At 40.5% G+C, this 14985-nt stretch overlaps 1 protein-coding gene across 1 annotated transcript in view; it reads right to left on the bottom strand.

The window, feature by feature from the left end:
- Window positions 1-14985, bottom strand: part of ARHGAP15 (Rho GTPase activating protein 15) — a 1536288-nt gene that overhangs the window by 519368 nt on the left and 1001935 nt on the right. The gene's annotated exons all lie outside the window — the stretch shown is intronic.

Genomic DNA, 14985 nt, shown 5'->3' with positions numbered 1-14985 from the left:
GAGTTTGACATGTGCATACATTTAGATTTTTAAAAGTATGCATGTCAAATTTTCCCAAATTGTTCTATGCACATAATAGCATGTGTAGTTGTGAACAGGTAAATTTGGTGAGATATTTCTCAAAATGGACTTAGGCATGTATGTCAACTTTGATAACTGGTGTAACTTATGCATGTTATGTATGTTGCCATGTAATTTAGGTGCAATATGACAAAATTACCCCACAGCAGAATAACATGCACCAGTTCACTTTAGTTTATAGAAATAGCAGGATCTTGATTACAGGATATGCATTATTATCTAGGGGCAAACATTATGCTCTGTTCACCTACAAAATTTCAACCCTGTACAGAAGTAGATAAACCTCATATGGTTACTATTTTACAAATGTTGGGAAAGAACTGAACAGACAGCTTCAATTCAGGTACCCTACCATTGAAATGTGGTGGCTTCAATGGTCAACTTAAGTGATCCATCAGTTTAAGTCACTATGCAGAAACAAGACAATGGTATTTTCAAATATGTTTCCTGTTAACTTTGTAAAGTAGCATACTGTATCAAATTTATATTAGAAATCATGAAAAATACCTAAATATAAACAAGGTGCCACTAAAATGATCCTGCCTTTAACATGTTTCTCTTTCCCAGTATACCAATCCTGAAAGTACCACAGTTTATGCATGAATGAGGAATAATGTAACTAGGGTAGTAGATGCATAAAATAATTTTTCAATGGAAGTGAGGACAAAAATAATAATTGAATTTAAGAAAGCATGGGGTAACACAAAGCATCCTTAGTAATGATAAAGTGAAGATGAAGTCCAAACTGATAATAAGGATATGTTACTCTCTTTAATAGAAGTTTACCATCTTCTCTGACCCTGGCGTCTGCTGCTTAAGCTGGCTGAGGCTGAGGATGCTGTGGTGGCAAGATTCATAGCCCTTGTGGTCAGGAGTCTCAACCACTGCATGATGGTGACACCTAGTGACCAGACTCAGAATGCACATAGACCAGGTTCTTGGCATTCTGTGATCCCTGGCCAAGGACTGTCACTGTAATAGCTAGGCTAGATGGGAGGAAGGTGGTTACAGAATGAGAAAAGCTCCCAAGGCTAGATGCAAATGAATTATCATGGAGCCAGAGACCAGTAATGGATGATTCCAATTGAGCTGGAAGCAGAAAGGAACAGACAAATATTACCAGACTCCCTCAAAAAGAATTTCTCCACTCGATTCAATGAACCCATGAAAAAAGAAGTTAGAAAATTAGTGCAACAAAACACTTTAAAGCCATTATGTTCCAGTGTCCTATTTAGAGGATATCTTCTTAAATTATTTGGGACATAAGGGGTTAAAGTAAAAACCACATTTGCAGCAGTAACCAGAGTGGATCTTTAGAAAATATGAAGTGGATTTGTGCTTCTTCAGATTTCCCCCAGATCTGCATGAGAAATTCAATGGATTCTCTCAGCAGATTTCAGGTCATTCCACATTTTACTTCAAACTCAAGCCAGGGTGAAATTCATCTGGTTTAAGGTCAACACTGAATTGTTTGCATATATATCTGTACAGTAATACAGCAGACAGGGAAAATGAGCAGGCTAGATGGACCTGTAAGTTTCCATGTGCCATCATAGTTGATGTGTCAACATGGTTCTATGGCCCTTTAATGAAAACAATATAAACGTTGATGTTCCTTCTTCAAATATTAATCAGTTTCATCTGTTAGTATTTCTTTTCCTGTAGTTTTGCAAAATGATAGCCTTACTTTTGCAATATGATAGCCTTACTTGACTTCACTTTGCATCCTTTTCAGGTTTCCAAACTTTACCAATTGCCCCATCACTCTTGGTTTTAATGTTGTATACTGGGTCCTGGGAGATCTCTCTCTTCCAATGGAAATACGCTCTACTGTAGAAGTGAAAGAGTTCTGCAAGGGCACAAAACTCCACCTTTTCATGCAAGCTTTTGACTTTTATGCTTTGTATGTTTTATTCTCAGTTTATCATCTAGTTTGTTTATAAATAATATTTATGTATCTTGTACCCCATTTAGAATGGCTAGCACTGCAATTTTGGGCTATAAGCTATTTTTAAATAGATAAATACAAATAACATTTCAAAATTCTTTGTCTGTATCCAGTTCCAGTCACTGCTGAGTATCCTGCTCCAGTATCCAATCCTCTGATTCTTCCCTGTACCAATACCCAGACCTCTGCTTCCAGTATGTCTCTGCCCACAATTTCCAGCCTGTATCTGCGTTGCCTTGTCCAGCTTGTCCAGCTAGATCTTGGGTGTGGTGCGAGTAGAGAAGTGAAGCTTGGCAAGGCTGGGGGTGAAGCTCACTGAAGGACCCCGATGGAGAGGAGGCTGCACCATGGGCTGAGTCAGGTGGCTCAGAATAGAGCTTACCAGAGATCTGTGCTGGTGGGGAGGTGTCATAACGGACAGGATCAGGGCATGGTGAGGCTTCATGGCAGGCAAAACCATGACCGTTATTACATCATTATTACATTCATTCACTGGGCTTCATATGAGTAATATGATTTTTTAGCATGCCTTCATAATACATTGTTATACTAAAAATATAACCAATTCAGATGTAACTCTGTAACTGAAAGTCCTTGGTAAAAAAAAATCTTGGCTTTAATATTTTTATCATATAGTTAAAAATGTGCCCATGACTGTCCATAACATTTTGCAAATGCCTACAAATGCAGAATTCTAAACATGGCCTGCTCAGTTTTGAAGAAAGGAAGATGAATCTGTCCAGTGTGTGCTTCTCTGTTTACCCCTTGACATGTTCACAAGGGCAGGACAGGAAACAAATGGGAGAGAAGGGAAAGGGAGTTGAAAGAAAGAAGGAAAAATCTGCTGTTTAAAATTCCCATTGAGGTTCTACAGCTGTTAATGATCCTATTATTGTGATCTCTATGTGCAGTAACATTTGTATATTTTTACTTTTAACAGTTAAGGCAGCTGAAAAAGGAGCCTATGTGGTCTCAAGAGCTTTTTTATTACAAGCATTTTCATTTTACCTCACAGTTTCCTCTTCCTGCTCCTTCGGGTTTCCAGATGAATCAAAACTGGCCTCCATTGGACTGCAATTGCCTGAGCTGTGTTGCACATCTACTCTTTTTTTGTTTTACATTATTTTCTATCCTTCTCCCAAGTCAACTTAGTTATTGCAGGGTCAATCCCTGGCTGGGAACCCACACACCAAAGCTAGATACTCGGTGTTGTATGGTAACTTGGACTCCCTCTACCAGCATCAAAGTCTGTAAAACACTGCCTCTGCAGCATCCCCATTCCCATCCAACCTCAGAAACAGAAGACCTGACCCCTTGTGAGTATTCTTATGTTAGGCCAATAATGATATCAGAACTTACTCAAGTATCATCTAGGAGGGCAATTTTCATAGCCGTTTCCACAGGTAAGACAGCACTCGCCCTAAAGCATTTGACCTCTAGAGGCAAATAATGAGAAATATGCAGGTTTTGGCAAATAGCAGCAATTCTGTAAGGGGCACAGGATATTAGGAAGAATAAAAAGATATTTGCCATATCCCAAATAGGTTATCAAAACTAGGGATGTGCAGAGGGATGCCATACATTGCATTCGGGATTTGTATTCGTCGGGGGGCAGATACATTGCATTCGGCAAGGGGGGCCCCCAATTCGTTTATATGTTAATTCTTATTCGTCCCAACTAAAATTAAATTAACTACAACCCCCCACCCTCCTGACCCCCCCAAGACTTACCAAAACTCCCTGATGGTCCAGCGGGGGGTCCGGGAGCCATCTCCTACACTCACACACTGGGCTGCTGGTTCCAAAATGGTGCCGATAGCCTTTGACCTACTATGTCACGGGGGCTACCGGTGCCATTGGTCAGCCCCTTTGTAGTTCAAAATTGGAGGATCCAGTTAAAGATATTATTAATTAATTAAGCAATCAATCAATTAATTAATTGAAAGAATAAATAAAAAATGAAATAAATGGCTCAAAATTTGCAAACAGCCCAAAATATGCTTATTGAGGTCCATATTCAGTAGGCCAGTGAGTGGTAATGTTACTGCATTTGGGTAAAGTTTCCTGGATAATTTTAACCGAATATTCAGCAGGTCAAGTCTCACAACTTGGGGGATGTGCAGGGTAAGCGAACAACCCCCAAATCACGACAGCATGCAGCATTTGTCCAGAAACCACAGCAGAAACCTGCACTCCACTACTCCAGTGGGACTTCTTACATGTATTCCCCCTACTGGCAAGCTTTGCATTCTTGGTACCCTTTTTGTTATTGCCAATCAGTACCTGCCCATGTCCCTGCACTTTCTTCTTCTGCCACAGACTCTGCTATCTACAAAGGAGCTGCCAGAGCCAGGATTCCCAATGTGGATGCAAGTGATGGCAATGGAAGGAAAAAAATTGCTCGCCAGGACCCAAAGTAAGCATAAAGGGGTAGATTTTAAAAAGGTGTGCGTGCTACCCGGGTCGGCGCGCGCAAGGGGGTGAACAATTCTGTACCTTGCGTGTGCCGAGCCACGCTGCCTTCCCCCATTCCCGTCCCCCTAACCTGATCTTCCCACCCCTTCCCCTAACCTTTCCCCCCCCCCAGCCCTACTCTAACCGCCCCCCCCCCCAATTTTTGTTTTACCTTTTGCGCCTGCCGGTGCCATCATACAATCCCTCGACACAGCGGCAGTGGCCACTGTGTTGCAGGCCTCTGTCCCCGCCCCCTTTCCACCCCTTTAGTAAAACCTCGGGACTTACATGCATCCCGGGGCTTTATGCGCATCGCCGGGCCTTTTGAAAATAGGCTTGTGGGGGGGGGGGTCAGGAGAGTGGGGGTTTATTCATTAGTGATGTGTTGTATTCGTGGGGGTTCGCCACACGTTTCGTGACCCCCACGAATACAACGAATATGGCATATACCTTGCGGATTGCCAATACGTTGCAAACGAATGCACACCCTTATTGGCTACTTTCCTCACCACAGAGTAGAGGCTCTGCTAACAGCAGGAACCAGGGAAGGTGATCTCACTGGAGGGCTCTGGAGTGCTGACAAACCTAGAGGAGTTAAAAGCAAATGTTCCCTTATAGAACTCCTCAGTGGCTCTCCCTCAGAATGAACAGGACCATGGAAAACATGAGCATCCATCAGACCCAACAGCGAAAATGCAGATGGGGCTGCAAGGAGAGCCCCATATCTTGCTTTCCTCTTATGACCCATAGCTTAAGATAAAATAAGTAATCAGTAAATAACAAGGAAAATGTTGAGGCGGGAGCTGAGCATACTACAAGCAGCAGTCACCATTTTGAATCCCCAACATAGCTTTTCCATTTTTCTTTTGACCACAACTTCAGTCAAAGATCATGAATCTCCCACTTGAATTCATGTATAAACACTGTGGATCCATCAAGTCTAGAGGGCGTGAATAAAGTGGAGGCAGAAAAACACTGCACGGAGCGGCAGTAGCCACAGAGGCATTCAAACACTGCACGGAGCGGCAGTAGCTAGCCACAGAGGCATTCACGGAGCGGGATGCCAGTGGCCAGTAGTTAGTGTTCCACCTTCACGGAGCGGAAGGATGGAGGGCTGCTATCTCCAAAAAAAAAATAAAAAAAACAAACAAAAAATAAAAACAGGGGTGGGTAAGAGTATGGGGCAAGGGTGTGGCCTGCTTGTTACAGCAGTTGCTTCCCCTAATTGAGCTGGATGTCACTTGGATACAGATACGGAGCTGCTCTCTAAATTGGTGGTGGGGTGGAGGGGAATTAGGGCTGGAGGGTACTGGAAGCCAATAGTAACAGGTGGGAGAGAGAAAAAGGGAAAAAAAATGGATAAAGTGCATAGCTTGCTGGGCAGACTGGATGGGCCGTTTGGTCTTCTTCTGCCGTCATTTCTATGTTTCTATGTTTATGTTTCTATGTCCTACCATCTAATTTTTAGAATTCGCTTGTGCCATCACTTTTCAACTACATGTATTTCCCTTACAGTCTATTCCCTGTTACGTCCATGTTTCACTTCCGTACCCTATCTCTGAGTAGATGTATGTACTCAGTAACATTTTCTTGATTTCTGCTCATTCCAGAAAAGGTTTTATATTGAATCCAAACTTGAACTTACAAATCAGAAAATCAGGACTTCTGCTTTTAACTGTACTAAACAGGAAGTATGATCATGAATCAAACATTACAGCAAATCAAAAAGAAGCTGTTTGTCTCTCTCTGTTGTGCAGAATCAGAAATCAAATAAATATACAGAAAAGGAGAAAGAAAAATGGAAAATAATCCATGTCTTTGTCAGTTTCATAACTGACCAGGGTATTAAAAGAAACATGGATGTCTAGAAGGGGAGTTTAGATTCCAATAACCTTTTTCTTTCTTCACAAACCCTTCGTATCTAGAACTCATTAATTTTTCTACAAACTGCATTTATTTTCCATTTTATTTTTTTAGCAAGGTATTTCCTTTTTCTGGCTTTTCTTTTGCCATCAAACAGCAGCTACAGCAAAACAAACTACATTATTCCCTTTATTCTATTCCGCAGGGCATTTTTGTGCAAGTAGAAACACTGATACTGAACCATTTTGGCTTCCATGTGACAAGATTATCTTTCAGCAATGATTTATTTTTCCCATTAAAAGTAGAAAAGATCAGTTGATCATAAGTGGGCCACAGTTTGAGTATAACATCTCTTAGTTCTTTGGAAACTTGTTTCTCAGTTTTATTGATTTAGGGAGCAGGGCATTTATTGCACTTTAAGTTAGGGGCTTTCTCTTGCTCTTAATCAGCAGGGCTTCAGATATTGTTGATGAGATAATGCTGTTCACTTTGGGCATAATTCATCCAAAATCAGGACTTAGAAAAATTTATGGGCAAAAGATACTCAATGAGTTACATAAAAGTTTTTTTGATTTTTTTTTTTTTTTTGTGGTGGTAGACAGTAAAGAAATTTTGCTGCAGCTAGCTTTCCTTGTTCTTCCCCAAATGTAGCATATGTTTTTAAGATTTAAAACATATCATTGGAAATAATGGGAGCCATGCAACAGTGGTGGTGGACGGTACTCATGCCTGGATTCACACCAGCCTAGTGCAGGAGTAAATACATCTGTGAATGAGTGCTTGGAAAGGGGATTAAAAGGTGTAGATGTATCTAGTAAATGGATGATTATAGATAGGAGAAGAAAAATAGAAAGCTTAGGTGTCAGAAAATGTTTTTTGCACATTTCTTTTTTGGATATTTTTCTTTTTTAGTTTATTTTGTTCCCTTTTGTCGCTTCGTTTCCTTTTTGTTTTTTGCTTTTTGTAGGCATGCCTATGAGAGGAGTGGAGGGCATTGTTGGAGTTGTGATGGCTCTTTCATATTATGTACTCTTTGAATATTTATTTTCCGGACTAAGGCTGCCAACAGACTCCATTTGTTTTTCTGAATAGGCTAATCTAATTCTGGTTTTACCCCATTACCTACATGGACTTGTAGTCCTGTTTTCCTTACAGAAATCAGATTTACAAGTCCCTGAAAGGAATAGGATAGAACCAGGACTGAATTAACCTATCCTGAAAAAAATGACAAGAGGCAGGTAGCACCTTAAAGACTAACCAAATTTATTGGGGCTTGATACACCAGACTAACACGGCTATCCCTCTGAAAATCTATCCTGAAAAAAATGAAGTCAGTTGATAATAGGGGTGTGCATTCGTTCCTACGAATTGGCAATCCGCAACGTATAGGGACATATTCGTTGTATTTGTGGGGAAGCGAAACGTATCGCGATTCCCCACGAATACAACAAATCTTTGCTGAATTATTCGGCCATCAAAAGGAGCCAATTTAAACAACCCCCCACCCTCCTGTTTTGCGCCTGCCTCTGGGCAGGCTTACTTTGCGTGCACCAGCCAAGTGCCGGCGCACGATCCCCTGGCCTAGAGACCCTATGGAGGCCTCTGGCCATGCCCCCGCCCCGGACCACCCATTACCCACCCCTTTTTCTGAGCCACGGGACATATGCATGTTCCGGGGCTTGCGCACGTCGCCAGGCCTGTGTAAAATAGACTCGGCGTGCGTAGGGCTTTAAAATCTGCCCCTGAGTGTTACCCTTTGGATTATCCTCACTGTCCATAATGTACACAGGCCCCAACCTTTGAAAATTGTGATCAGAACCTCAAAGGAAGTCTCCCAGGATAGATAGTCAGGATCAGCATGGTTCCCTCAAGTGTAACTAGGAGAGTTTGCACTGCAGTGATAGTTTTGGCAAGGTGGCATATTGCAGGTATTTTGGTTATGCTTTATATAAACGTTTTTTGTTTTTTTTTAAATACCTTGAAAAAATCTTCCTTCCCTATTCAATGTTGTTACCTGGGAACACTGATCCCAAAATGTGAATACCATGAAATTCCTTTTATGCAGACCTATTTTCTCCTATGTTATCTTTTTATTTTGATGATGTTCATAAACTCAGTGGCTTTTCAGCCCGTTTCCACCAGGGCTCAAAGGGCAATAGGAGTGATTCAGTCCTTCCATTTGTCCAGGTGCATGATAACTTCTCTTAGAATGACCAATCAAATCCAAACACAGGGGAAGGGCCTTGATTTAGCAAAGATGAAATAATTTGAAATAGTCTCAAAGCTAAAAGTGTTAGAAATCCCTGCATAAGCATGGTTCTCACTTTCTTCTTTGCTTTAAAACTTTATCAGGGAATATTTTAAGTCTCCCATCCAAGCATATATATGAGTTTATTAGATTCAGTAAACAGGTAAGAAATCCTAACTCTTACTTTTGCAGATAAAGAAAAGTCCTCAGATGTATCTGGAATTATTGTATGCTACAGTATTGAGATACTAAAGATACCAAAAAACTGTCAGAGAGATGGAATCTTAAATAGACAAATTTCTAAATACCATCACCATACCACGGCAATGAGTTGCTGTAGCCTGGATAGTTGCAAACAAAGAGACCTCATACAAATGTGGCTGGGTTACCTGTGCAGTGCCCAGAACGCCACTCTAGTTGTGCGGTGATAGCTTTACGAAGTGCACCGTCATCAAAGATCAAATCATTGGTCTCTTTGTTGTGGGATGAAAGTAAAGACAACTTGTGTCAATTATTTAGCAAAATAATTTAGCTAAATTTAGCTAAATAATTGACACAAGTTGTCTTTACTTTCATCCCACAACAAAGAGACCAATGATTTGATCTTTGATGACGGTGCACTTCGTAAAGCTATCACCGCACAACTAGAGTGGCGTTCTGGGCACTGCACAGGTAACCCAGCCACATTTGTATGAGGTCTCTTTGTTTGCAACTATCCAGGCTACAGCAACTCATTGCCGTGGTATGGTGACAGTATTGAGATATACATTTTTTTAAATAAAATGAAAAAGGCAATAAAATAACTGTGGTTCCTGTCATTTAGAATAAAAATGAAGGTAAACCCTCTGAAATTTGCTTTTTTTTTTCATTGACTTTCAGAAAGTAAAAAAAAAACAAAAACAAAAAACAGGAGAGCTGCAGTGCCAACACAACAAAATAAACTCTTCAGCCTTCCAAATAAGACCCCCCATCTCTCCTCAGCGGTATCTTCTCTGTTTTCTGGGGTCTGAAGAGCAGAAAGATGCAGAAGCGATCGGCAGGTCACTCCTGCCCCATCAGATCACAGTTTGAAAATAGTGCTGGCTAGCCCATTTCATTTTATGGTCCTGCCATGCAACACACAGCCATAAAATAAGGTTACCAGACATCCCCAGTTATCAGGGACTGTCCCTGATTTGAGACTAGTGTCGCAGGTTGCTTTTTTATCGGGGATAAGTCATCCCCAATTAGAGTGGAATCAGACTCACAGGGGGAAAGCACAGCTGATCAGTAAGGAAATGCAGTGAGGGGGTCAGAGCTAGTATGTATGCGTGAGATCTGGCTGGCCCTGCAGCACCATTACTCCTTGCACAGGGTGTGGGGCACTTCTGGGCCTGCAAGAGGACACACATCAGCTCTGGCCTTGTACTGGATTTCTGCTTTTCATGGTTTCATGTATTCAATTCATTCTCATTGCATTTCCTGGTAGTAATATTCATTAGTAGGCTTAGAGCAATATTAGATTTTCTACTGTGTATAAAAGTACCACACAATTATATACCAGGGGTCATAATACTGCTAAGAATAGGATGCTGATGTACAAATTTTGGATACATCTCCATGACAACCAACTCAAAACACTATGATGAGGCCACTTGTTGCATCTGGAAGATATGGAGAGATCCTGTTTCTGTGTAGAGGCAATTAAAATAAGAGGTTTTTGCAAAAGGGCTTTACATAGCAATGGGCCATAATACTTGAGCATTGTGACTAGAAGAAGAGAAAATGAAATTCTGATCCCAATTTTCTAAAATAAACAAAACAAATCATATGTCAGTAGAATGCCAGTGACAACTAATACCAAATATTTACCACTGAAAAAAAGGTCCAAAAGACCTAACCAGTAGTTTTATGGATGAATGTCTTATTAGATACTGGCAGAGGGGTGTTTTTGTGTTGCGAATATGTTCACAAAAATACAGGCAAAAATTGATATGGTCACAACTAGTTAAAATGATATTGTGAAGAGTTTGTTGCATCTTTCATTAATATTAGAATTCCATTGCTAGTGTTATCATGCTGCAATTTTAGGATGGCTGATAAAAGTCAATTTATAAATACATTTTGGTGCCCTCAAGAGTCTAAACTGGAAGTTTCACATTGTCACATTGTCAAAAGTTCTAGGCATCATAGTGGATAATACTTTAAAATCGTTGGCTCAGTGTGCTGCAGCAGTCAAAAAAGCAAAAAGAATGTTAGGAATTATTAGGAAGGGAATGGTTAATAAAACGGAAAATGTCATAATGCCTCTATATCGCTCCATGGTGAGACCACACCTTGAATACTGTGTACAATTCTGGTCGCCACATCTCAAAAAAGATATAGTTGCGATGGAAAAGGTACAGAGAAGGGCAACCAAAATGATAAAGGGGATGGAGCAGCTCCCCTATGAGGAAAGGCTGAAGAGGTTAGGGCTGTTCAGCTTGGAGAAGAAACAGCTAAGGGGGGATATGATAGAGGTCTTTAAGATCATGAGAGGTCATGAACGAGTAGATATGACTCGGTTATTTACACTTTCGAATAATAGAAGGACTAGGGGGCATTCCATGACGTTAGCAAGTAGCACATTTAAGACTAATCGGAGAAAATTCTTTTTCACTCAACACACAATAAAGCTCTGGAATTAGTTAGTTAGTGCAGTTAGTGAGCTGGGTTCAAAAAAGATTTGGATAAGTTCTTGGAGGAGAAGTCCATTAACGGCTATTAATCAAGATTACTTAGGGAATAGCCACTGCTATTAATTGCATCAGTAGCATGGGATCTTCTTAGTGTTTGGATAATTGCCAGGTTCTTGTGGCCTGGTTTGGCCTCTGTTGGAAACAGGATGCTGGGCTTGATCGACCCTTGGTCTGACCCAGCATGGCAATTTCTTATGTTCATTATGGTTAAGATTGCACTTGCCTTCTCAACCGCTGCTACAGTTTTCAATGATCTTCTATAAAGATTAAAAAACTATTATCAATGAAAAGGAATGCTTTAGTTTTAAGGATTTAAATGCAATTGGGAAAAAAAATAACAGCAGCATTTTGATAGTGACATCTATGTTCTGCCCAGTATCAAAATATTTATATGAAAATAGTAGCACTAGAAAACTTGTATTTCAGTTAGTTAAGTGGGGTTGAAGACAGAGTAAAATACCATGATTTTGCTTCCTGGGTTTCTATTGCAGTCTACAAGAAAGACACATTTTGTCTCTCTTAAAATAATCTCTCCACATCCTTCTCTCAGTTCAGTTCCTAACAAATCATATCCCAAACTAATACACTGCCATCCAGATTATGTCTGCATGTATATCTATTTAACATTTTTTGTCAACAGACTAGTTAGTGCTCATCAAAATTTCCAGACTGACAACTTTAGGAGCAATTTTGAGAGTTTCCCTTTGAAAATTCGAGTTACATTTCACCCTCATATGCTTTGAAGCAGGTGCAAAGTACCCATGTGAAAATTCACGCAGAGATTGCAAAATAAAAAAAACCTGGAATTGTATTCAGAAGCCGGTTAACTTAAAAACCCAATTGGCTATGTTTGAATATAGCTGCTTAGGTTTTTAAGTTATCTGGCCTTGTCACCGGATAGATTGCTACTTATTTGGATATCTTCAAAAGATATCCAGGTAAGTAACGCTGTTAAAAAATAAAAAAGATGTAAAAGGGCCTGTGGCTCAATCCCCTCCTTCTCCTATCAAATTTCACATCTGGCCCCATTGGGCCACGCATCCCATACTCCAACCCTCCCCTAAATGATCAAATACTGCCCTTTGGGCTCACAATACAGCCCCCTTCCCCTCTTCTTAAAAATCAAAATCAGGAGGCACCCCCACCCGAATGACCCACCCACTCACATTTCTAATATTCTGCTTCACTCCCTTGTCAGATCCACGCTGGAAGAGCTGGGAGCAGGGAACTGTGTACTTCGCTCCCAGCAGGGCACATGAAGATATTAGGGGGAGGGGTCTAGGGTCTGGGGGGGCACCGCCTGCAAGTTGGTATATTTTAAAACATGCATGAGTAATTGAAATTACCAGGTCATCAAGACCCTCCTGGTTCTTCAACCTGAACTTCCTCCAGTCCACCCAGACTAGTCATATCAATTATGCAAGATAATTAGCAGGTGTAAAATTATTCAAGTGAGTTGCCAAATCTATGCGGATGTCTTTTAAACAGCATCTTACATGCATAACTATTGGGGCCCTGCCCCAGGACGCTTCTAGACTGCTCTTTTTCCACATGTATATGTGTGCATGAAAATAAAATATGCATGTACTTTCAACTTTTATTAAATAGTGATTATGCAAGTATAGGCTACTTATGTGCATACATGCTAATTTTTACATGCAAAACTCTATATTTTTCAATCTCTATTAGTCTAGTCTTTCATATCATAGAAACTATCCCCTAGATTCATCAAAATGCTGTAATATTGCAGGCCTAATGCCTGCTTTGCATAGGTAGCATTCCATGGTGCAGTAAATTTTTTTGCACCCTGTGATACTTCCTATTTTGCTGAGAGAGAGAGATAGTATTTATAAGGTTATTATAGTAGTCAGGTATTTATATGTCTATAGGAGGGCCAGCTAATAGCTTGAGGTGAGGTGGTGGTGGTGGTTTAGGGATTAGGGACTAGTTTTTCATGCAGAGTGAGAAGTACAAACAGCACAGTACACCTTGGTGAAGATTTGATGTCATTTGGAGTGAGGAAAGTCTCACAAAGATGACATTTCTACTATGTTCTCTTGCCCTAGCTTGATGAACTCTATAACTGGGTACCATCAAGCTGGGTGAGAGAACATGGTACAAAATTTCATCTTTGTGAGACTTTTCTCACTCCAAATGACGTCAAATCTTCAGTGAGGTGTACTGTGCTGTTCATACGTCTCACAATGCATGAAAACCTGCCCCCTAAATCAGCACCAACATTTCACTTTGAGCTATTAGCTGCCCCTCCTATAGGCATATAAATAGTTGCATACTGTGAAAGTACTCTCAGATAGGGATGTGTATTTTGGGAAAATTCGTTTTTCAGGGTTAGTGAGCACTAACCCTGAAATTCGAGGCGGCCAAAAAAAACAAACCGGCCCGAACCGCAGGAAAACAAATTTTCCCATGGCTGGCCAAATCACGTCTACTCTCAAATGCTCTCTCTCTCTCTCTCCACTCCACTCCATTCCCTCTCCCCTCCCAAGCCCAGAAATGGCCAAAACACAATTCAAAAAATTTAGCACAAATTGCATTACAGCCATTTCAGTCATATCGCACAGCTTAACACCAGGAAAAAGAAAAAGGTGTAGTTATTTCCTACAATAAAAGCATGCATTATGTATCATATAGTGCAATATGACCCCTCATTTTCATAAATACCACCCAACCTCCTCCCTAATCCTACCCCTTCCTGAAATTTGCATTCATGCCATGCGATATTGCTATTATAGCATGCATTATGGCGTGCATGCATTAATGCCATGACACATTTTGATGAAGGACCCTGTCAGGTGGCAATAATCAGTTTCTCTGGGCTGCCACAAAACTCATGGGTAACATTAACCCATGGGGTTTGCAACAATAATGAAAGCAAAACTTTGCGGGTAGGCTTGCTTTCATTATTGCCTAAGAAAAATTACATGCAGAAATGTCTGCCTGCCTTCTCTGTGGGTAATATTTCCAGCAGAAATAATGCATGTAATTTTCAATAATTAAAACTACTTGCATTGTTAGTGTCTCTGTCCTCTTTCTGCCCCCAGGACCGCCTCTTCAGTCAATGGGATAAAGTACACCATGTTGGTGAACAACGTGTGTACTTTTACTTGGGGGCATTATCCAAAGTCCTGATTTCTGCAGATAGAATGCTGGTTTTTTCCCACAGAAAGGGTTTTGATTATTGCCTTCTCTGTGAGTCTGTCAGATACCACTGGGGCTATAGGAAACAGCAGAGCATTTTGGGGGCATTTTGTAAAAGCCCATTTACATTTTAAATGAAATATGTGCATAAGTTTCACCAATTTCCAAGTTATCTTATGAACACAAATTAGCTTTGAAAAGTAGCCCACCAAAATTACCCTCACACAGTTGCACTAGCTATTTTGTGTGCAGAACGCTTTTGAGAAAATATATGCTGAAAATTTTGAAAATGCAAAAGTATGCCCAAAACCTCTCAACCCCCAATTCTGCCTTTGGTAATCCCTTTGCTCACTATAGGTAAATGAACATGCATACAAGCTATTTACACACAAGTGTACCCACACATCGGGTAGGCAATTTTAAAACCCACCATTTCCATGGTCAAAGCACCATTTTTACATCAGTGCCATAATACAATAAAAAGAGTTTTATCATAATAAGAAAACACTTCAGGT

This window comes from Rhinatrema bivittatum, chromosome 6, assembly GCF_901001135.1.
Source record: "Rhinatrema bivittatum chromosome 6, aRhiBiv1.1, whole genome shotgun sequence".
Classification (NCBI taxonomy): domain Eukaryota; kingdom Metazoa; phylum Chordata; class Amphibia; order Gymnophiona; family Rhinatrematidae; genus Rhinatrema; species Rhinatrema bivittatum.
This window is presented reverse-complemented; position numbering and strand designations above follow the sequence as displayed.